This window comes from Solanum dulcamara, chromosome 8 (assembly GCF_947179165.1).
Source record: "Solanum dulcamara chromosome 8, daSolDulc1.2, whole genome shotgun sequence".
Classification (NCBI taxonomy): domain Eukaryota; kingdom Viridiplantae; phylum Streptophyta; class Magnoliopsida; order Solanales; family Solanaceae; genus Solanum; species Solanum dulcamara.
Window position 1 is genome coordinate 39488143 of NC_077244.1, and position 9151 is coordinate 39497293.

A 9151-nucleotide genomic window follows, 5' to 3' on the forward strand; every position below is an offset into this window, starting at 1 on the left:
TCAGCTAATCTGCTAAAATAATTATCCAAACAAGCTACTCTTAATAGAGTATTTTGATCATCAACTGCTTAGATCAATCATATTCAATAACAAATAAAGCGATGTGATGGTATTTTAAAATTAAAAATTAAATTTAATGAAAATTTCATGCAATGAGATAGTAATTTGATCATAACAGATAATCGATTGAGCAATTATCCAAATAAGTCAACATTCACCAATTGTTTGGATCCTTCATACTCAATGAGAAATGGAGTGATGTGATGATATTTTAAGATCAAAGTTAGATTTAGTGGTTATCTCATGCAATGAGATAGTAATTTAGAATAATAAGAGGTGATCAATTGAGTAATAGTCAAAATAAGTCTATTTCATTAGAGTAGTTTGATCATCAATTACCTGATAGTTGAAATAATGTGATAATATTTTAATATTAAAAGCTAAACCAAGTGGAAAATTTTAAATACGTAAGTGAATCTACTAAAATCAACAATAACAGCTAAAAAATATTCAAACAAGCTTAATCTGCTGCATCAACTATAGTAGTTGTAGAAAATTTTCAAACAAGTCGGCGAATTGTTTACAACAATTTTTCAAATAAGTCAATTTTAATAAAATGATTTGATCATTATTACTTGGATCAATCATTGTAATGATCCTCCATGTCATTTTTGAGATAATGCATTTATTTCATCATTTAAAACATTCCTATAGTGGCATAAAGTCATTTATGATTTGCTGGCATTGACTGTTCGGTTGGTTGGTTGCTAGTTTGGGGTTTAGGTAATTTCTCTATTTTGGAGCTTTTGAAACTTGTCAAAGTTGATTTCGCTCATAAATTTAGGTAAACAACCTCAGAATGGAATTCTAATAGTTTCATCTGCTCCAAAATAGCCAAATTAGGCTAGTAGCATGATCGACACAAGTATCATGGTTTTTGGTACGAGTTTGGAACTTTAGATGTTTTAGCCTTCAAAATTTGGCCTAAGTTTGACATTTATCAACATTCTTGGAAAATGCAGTGGGATGAAAATTTCATCAACACAGTAAGTTTTGAAATATCGAGATTGGTCTAGAACGATCTTTCATGCTCTTCCCGAGGCTTTAGGTCTAGCTCCAAGGCCCGTTGTGGAATTTTGCTAAAAATGGCACTTGCGTGTAGGACCTACTTTTCATCAAAATGACCTTTTATGGAAATTTTAATTGAGCCACTAAGTACATAATATCGAATTTAGAGGGGTAACATATCTTGTTTGCACATATGGGATTCAAGACGAATCCTGATCACCCCTTCATAGACTTGGACAATGCCAAATCTAAAAGTTACTGTAGTTTCTGGTGCAACGATGATTTTCCCTTTATGTTAGCGGGCAGAGTGACGCATTCATGGAGGACAAGTGAATTGGTCTCCGTGTTCGCGGGACCCTAATCGCGTTAGCAGAGGGTTAAAGGTTTGCCTATTGCATTAGAAAGAGGTTTTTCTCATTCACGGAGGCCAAGGCATTTGCGTTCCTTATTCACAGTGACCCCTATGTATTTGCAAAGTTAAACTATTGAGACCTCCACTTTGGCGGGTCATGTGGCCCCGTTAGCGAAGGAAATTATTGGCTTGAGCCTTTTTGTAAAACCAGACGCGATCAACATAAGGTCTCAAACTTCAAAAGTGAATATCTAGCGCTGTGGAGGCCCTTTTAAGCGATTCAAAGCCTAAATTATGGGTATTTGCTGGGAGAACGTATAGGAGTGTTCAGGAGTTAGCGAGAAGGCTTTTTTTGTGGTAAAAACGTGCTATAACCTTTGATCCTTGTTGAGTTTTTAGCTAAAAATTGGGAGTTTCTTGCATGTGTTGTTACGGGCTGTTTTGATCCCTAATTGTGTTTCATTTTGGAGAAAAAATTTAGGGAGGTAAATAGGATCGTTTCACGGAGTAAATTTTGGGATTTCCATAGTGGGTCTCACTTTCTCATTTTTATCTCTAAAATTGGTCCATTTCCGTTTTTAGTAATTGTATTGTCAAAACAATTGTATTAACCATATGAACATATTTTTGATACTGTGGTAGAGTTAGGAGGTTGTTAGGAAAGAGAAAACTTTAGTATTTTTATTTTGGAGTGTGCATGATCGGCCTACAGGTAGGCTACGACTTCAATCTTCCTAGACTGAACTTTTTAATGTGATAGCATGAAGATTATTTAGAATTTGGGTTAGTTAGCTATTGAAGTATGCCTATTAGTGTAGAAATCCTATTTTATGTTGTTTTTGGTTAGTACGGGGTACGTGCAAACATGTTGTTATTTTTAAAGTGATCATCCATGCCTTGTGGATTGAGTTTTAATATTTTCTATAGATATTGAGCATGTTGGCCTTAGTCTAGGCTTACAATAGTATTTGTCATAGACTTACGATTGTTGGAGCCTTTAGATCTTGCTTTTACTGCGATGTTTATTCAGACGTCTTAGCTCCATATATACTAGAATAAAAGACTTGAGTCTGGTAGTTTAAGCTTTAGATTAGGCATTTCCACAACTTGATGACTTTTTACCCTTCTCTCTCTCTTTACAGCCTATGCGTGGATAATTAGATCTATTGGGATTTGTTGGCTATTCAATATTGGGTTCGGTTCAGCCTTAGGGTGCGTAGTTGATTAACTGAGGCTGGAAGTATATCTATGGTGGCTTCAATATGAAAAGATGAATTGATATTATTCTACATCAGGTATTATTGCAGATTCGACGTCTGGTCAGGCTGCCATCTCATCCTTTACAAATATGATTCATTTGACTTCGGATAAATCCCCTTTGAGACACATCCGCGGTTCCAGTTTTAGGAGCTGGACTTCCTAGCTGGGATATCCTTACTTTATCGTTTTGAGACTACTGCTGATTTTCTACTTTGAGACTCATTTGCAAGTCGAGGTCTAGGTGCTAGATTCTTTGGTTGGGCTATTACTATTGGTTACTATTAGTTACTTGAAGGCTAACTGCAGTTCGAGGTCCGGTCTACACTTTTCCGGCTCTAGACTCACCTTTTCTCATTCTTAGTAGTTTTAGCCATTCTATGTACTCGTCGGGCTTATAGGGGTCTGTTTGAGTTTTTACTTAATCTTGTGAACAAGTGTACCTTTTGGGCTTATGGGGTCCCATTTGGATCATTTATCTGTCTTTAGTTCCTTACACTCATGTGAATTTCCATACTTTATGTTGATTCTATTATATTCTCAGATTCTATCTTTTCTTATTACTTTTACTTTTCTATCTCATCCCTATAAGGCCTATTGGATACCTATTTTTTTGGTACACACACTAGACTTTGCATCTGTTTTCGTGATGCAGGTCCGAGCACCATTCGGAGGCGTGGGTGAGAAATTGACATTTTTGGGTCTTCCTGTCATCATCTGTACGTATTTGACTAGTCTTTCACTTTTTAAAAAAATCTTGTTTTGGTGGTTCACTTTTAGGACTTGTATTAGTATTCTGTAGTAGCTCTGTACTTGTTACTTTCTAGTTCTGGGAGGTATCATATGTATTTCTGTATATATTTATTCATTGTTCTTCCGCTTATTCCTATTATCCAGTTATTGCATTGGTTTTGTTAAGTTTCTACCCTTAATCCCATTACTCACAGTTTTGAGATACAAATTGGCTTTTCTAGTGGTCGGTTATAGTAGGTTCCATCATGACCAGAGAAATCAGGTCGTGATAATTATATTTAATGATAATTAAAGTAATATGATTATATTGTAAGATTAAAACTAAATTTAGTGGAAAATTTTAAACAAGTGAATATGCTACATAAATGACAATAACTACTAAATATTTTTTAAAAATTAAATAAATCTGTTGCAACAACTATAGTACTTGACGAGAATTTTGAAACAAGTTGACTAATTTTCTACAATAATTGTTCAAATAAGTCAATGAAATAATTTGATCATCAATTACATAGATGAAACATAATTTATAATAAATAGAATTATGTGAAGATATTTTAAAATTAAACATTAAATTCAGTGGTGATCTCATGAAATAAGATAGTAGTTTGATCATAACAAATGATCAATTGAGTAATTGTCCAAACAAGTCTATTTTATTGGACTAATTTGATAATTAATTATTTAGATCAATTATATTCAATGATAAGTAGAGTGATTTGATGGTATTCTAAATTACAATTATAGTTTTTTAAATTTGCATTGCTTGGATCAATCAACTTGTTGGACTTATTTCAGCAAGTTGCTAAAGTTACTGCAATAAGTGATTGATTTGTTGGAAAATGAAAATTTCAAAGAAAGTTATCTATCTTGTTGCAGTAGATATCTTCACTTGCTTCAACATTACTAGCAAGTACAATAATTGTTGATGCACATAAAATTATTTATTTAAAAAATATAAAAAGTACAGCTACTATATTGTTACACCCCATACTCTTAAGCTCGGAATGTCTCCTAAGCTTCTTAGAAGTTATCATGTGAGTCAGATAATCTACGACACCATCAAATGACTCTAAGAAAGGGAGAATGTGAAACCCCATGGTAGGGAAAGTTGGAACTAGGGTCATGAGAAGTCGGAGGGAGTTGGAGGCCAAGTAATGAGTCATAGGACGTGATTTACCTACGTAAGCTACTAACTTAGGAGTCTTACATACTTAAGTTACTTGAGTACATACCAAGCTTATGTGGCAGGGATTACATAGGTTCTTAAAATGAGACAAGATTACAAACCCAGAGGAAGAGGGGAGAATGACATGTGGCAGCAAGAGGAGGTGCCACATGGAAGCATGGTAAGGTGCTACATGGCAGAAGGTGACCCACCTACTTGGGGGTGGGCCCTACAGGGACACGTGGCAGCCTAGAAGACAAGGCATGGATTTGTGGCCCAATATGGGCTGGACATGTGTCATCCTATGGGGACGACACATGTTACCTCCTCAGCCAACATATATATGTATGTTATGTAACTAAGTACTTCATTCTTCATCCAAAATTCAGCCAAGAACAAAGGGATACAACGTGAGAGAAAGAGAGACTAGCTACGACTTAGAAGAATTCAAGGTAAGCTCTCTACTTTTTCTCCGTGAATTAATTATCTACGGTGTTCCTCAACCATGTGTAGATTTATATATGTATATTATGATTACTACTTAACCATATCTTCATCTTTACACTTGGAACAAACAAGAAAAAGTTGAAGGAAAAACTGAAGAGCAAGAAGAGGGAGCTACGAGTTTGGTTCCAAGAAAAGGGTAAGGCCCAATTTCGTTCCATAAATTAATTATTTACGGTATCCAAAGGTATTATAAAAGTGTTTAATAGCATAAAATAATAATTTGAGGAAGCAAAGAAGTGGCACAAACAGTCCACTTCGTTTCAGCACGTCAAGAAATTTCCGAGGCATGTTTTGGCGAGTGCTGGCCAATTTCTGGTAAGGTAAGGTATTTGTTTCCAATTTGAAGTTTATGTTGTTTTTATAGGGTGTATTATACACCTTTTATGAGGATGGATGTGTAATAATGTCATATAAATGCTCGACGTTAGAAGCAAACTAAATTGGAGTTGTTATAGTTAAATTGTAGTCGAAATGAGGCGTTGTGCATGTGGGGTGCTGGTGCAGGTGTGTGGTGGTGTTTTTCAGAGACTAAAGGTATTCTAAAAGATTTTTGGGAGATTATGGTTTCATCCACACAATCCTCCGCTTCATTGGTTAAAGGTTTTATAAGATAGAGACTAGAAACCCTATTTTGGTATCGTAATGTTAAGCAAGTTGTTTGGAGCTTATATTGTGTAATGTTGCCATTTTTTATATGTATATGAGATTTAGGTTTGTTTTTTGGTTGTATTTAGTGATTAGGGATCTAATTAGAAATTCTGATAGGGCATGTTAAAGGGGAGGTGCTGTCCGATTTTCGTTAACTCCTTAACTAGCTAAAGAACTAGTCGAGAAGACGAGGGAGGAACTGAGTTCTATGAATACTCATGTGCAACTTAAGATGATGAAAAGTCAAAGACGTTTGATATTTGTATTACTTCCATATTGAATAGGTTCAAAGGACGACGAGGCGAATGTGATAAAGAGTAACTCATAAGAAGTATGTGAAGTTTTCTCTTGGCATGTTTTTGGCATAGGTATGTAAAGCTATTTTTCTTTCCTTTTGTCATGTCTTAGCCATAAGTGAATTGTATGTGAAATGTGGGGTAATTCTATTCCCAGAACTCCATGTACGCCTCATAATCCCTATACACTGCTTGGTTATTGGAACCCCTGCTAAAATTGAGTATTGCTTGTTAAGGCTTCTACGTGTTAAAAAGTAGTGTGTGGAAAGATATCTCTCCTTTCTCTTGATATTTACTTGATATGAAAATGAGATTATGATTCCATAGTTGTTCACCGAACCCCAGGGTGGGTCGGGTACGAAATATGTACATGATGACCACCTGAAGGAAAGTACAGACTATAGAGAGCTTATTCTCCTTTTTCTTTTGGCATGTCTTAGTTGTAAGTTAAATATGATATGAGATCCGGGGTAATTCCATTATTAAGCATCTCCTATTTACTTCTGAATATTGCACTCGTATAATAGTTGAACTATTTACCTGGAAACTTCTATATGCTAAAGAGGTACCAAATGTACAGGCTCCAAGTCTTAAAGACAATATGATAACAAGTATTTTTGATTCCATAAGAGAGTTAGACTTACGTTGGTACATGTCTAGGGTCCCCGAGGTTACAATTGGTATAGCCCATAATGGAATTTAGAGGGTACTCGAGAGGACTACACTACTACTCGGGTCCTCAGGTAAAAGCTTAACTTTCTTATTCTGCCGAGTCTCTGATAATGATTTAAATTGCATATAGTTACTCATTACTCTACTCGTGAATACTATAACCCTTCTATCACTGAGTCCCGGGCCAGGGTATGTTCTCGTGTACAGTTCACTGCATTATCCACCGAGTCCCTCACTAAAGGGCTGGGTACGCTATACAAGGACATGATAATGCAATGACATAAAAAACTCATTGAGTCTCTCACTAGAGGGACGGGTACATATGTACATATATGAATTTGTGTTGTAATAAGGTGGTGATGGCACCGGTCCTATGATGGTCCTACAGATATAATTCACCGGATCCCTGAGGGCCGGCTATATTATATAATTTGAGCATGCATACCTTTCTGATTCACTAAGTACAGGTATAGGTTTCTGATTTGATATCTTATCCCCTATTCTCTCTTTCAGATATACTTCTAGTTGTATTATGTTATGTTTTACATACACAATACATATGTCCTATTGACCCCCTTTTCTTGGGGGGCTGCGTTTCATGCCCGAAGGTATAGATATAGGCTTTGGGAGTCTGTCAGCTTAGGATTCCATTCAGCTCAGCTGAAGGAGGCTCTATTGTATCGGAACCTAGTTTTTGGCATTGGCCACTGATGTATATAATTGTTTTTGTTTATCCAGAGGTACGACGGGGGCCCTGTCCCGCCATATGTTGTCGTTAACATTTTTATAGGTTTATAGACATGTATATATGGGAGGTGTGTGTCAGTTTGGTTCAGATGGGTCTACATGATATATGGTACATGTTATTATGTTATGGCAGCCTTATCGGCTTGCGTGCCCTTTCATGATGTGACACAAATGAAAGAGGCTGCTAGTTTATAAAAATATTATCAACTAATAGGGTTCTATTGCATGGTGTTATGTTATTTATAGTTTGACTCGACCACAGCTGATATTCATGTATACGGCGGTTTAGATCGGACCCCAGTCGTGGCCTACGGGGTTGGTTCATAACAAAAGTGATATCAAAGCAGTTCGTCCTTGGATTTTCTACAGACCGTGTCTAGTAGAGTCTTGATTATTGATGTATTGCGCGCCACATCTATAAGAAAGAGGTTGCAGGGCATTTAGGATGTTACCTTTCTTTCACAACTAAGATCGTTGTTCCATGGGTCCCATTACTCAAGTACAGATTAATAAATGAGATATCACACTATGTATGGGAAGGCTCTCGTCGCTTCGTGATTTAGCCAAGGTTCTGTACATGGATAATCAGGTTAAAATAATATGAAGAAAGACAGGGACATGAGATAGTACCAAATGGAGTGGGGAAGGAGATCAGATGAAATTAAGACTGAACATAGAGACACAGAACAAGGTATAAGCAGATAAAAGTATAAGTACCCTCTAAAAGGGGAAGCTAATGAAAAAAATTGCAAGGGTAAGATGGAGGCAATTGATGTGGCAACATATTTAAGATGGATGTTTAAACTTCAATAAGATTCCTTCCTGAACCCAATTAGGAAGGTCTGGATGTCACCAATAATTGGACAAAAGTCAGAATGCCATATAAGGCAGTGTTAAGAAGTTTTTAACGAGACATTGAATGACATCATGCTAGACCAAAAGCCAAAATATTGGCTATAGAGTTGGTCTCAAATGATGTTGTGATAGACAAATAACTAAGGAAAAGGAATTGGAAACCTCCTATGGTAGGAGATGAGAAGAGCAAAGAGTGAATAAGGGGAAAGAAAAGAAGTATAACAAGATAGGACAAGCAAGTTCAAATATGAGTGAGATGTGTGTACAGTAGAATGAACCAAGGGATGGAAAGACTACGTCTACCTCATATAAGGTGCATTAGAATGGTTGTGCAACCTACGGGTATGTATATATAAGCGTCAGGCTAAGTGAGTAAGTATATCATAAAAGAAATAGGGGTTCAATAATGAAAATGTAGTTGTGATATTTCGAATACCTTACCGAGAGATACAAAGATAGGTTAAGCCAAACTACCGAGATGGAATTAGCACTAAGGGAAAAGTAAGACATGGACACGGTTGGACCAAAGATCTACTTCAACATCATTTGTAGGATACGAGAGTAAATGGCAAATTTACACATGAGACCTAGCGAGACGATGCTAAAATATCTATCAGGTTAAGTTGGGCACGTTCTCATATTCTCGTAAAGGTAAAGGATGACACGAGATAACGAATCTAAAGTCTTACAAGTTGGGGTGATTAAGTAAGATAAGCAGAACTAGCCTGTTACCAAAAGATGGCAAATGTATATGCCAAATTCCATCGGGAGTATACTAAGTAATGATAGAAAGAGCACAGAACGACTATGAAAGCCATTATATCAGGG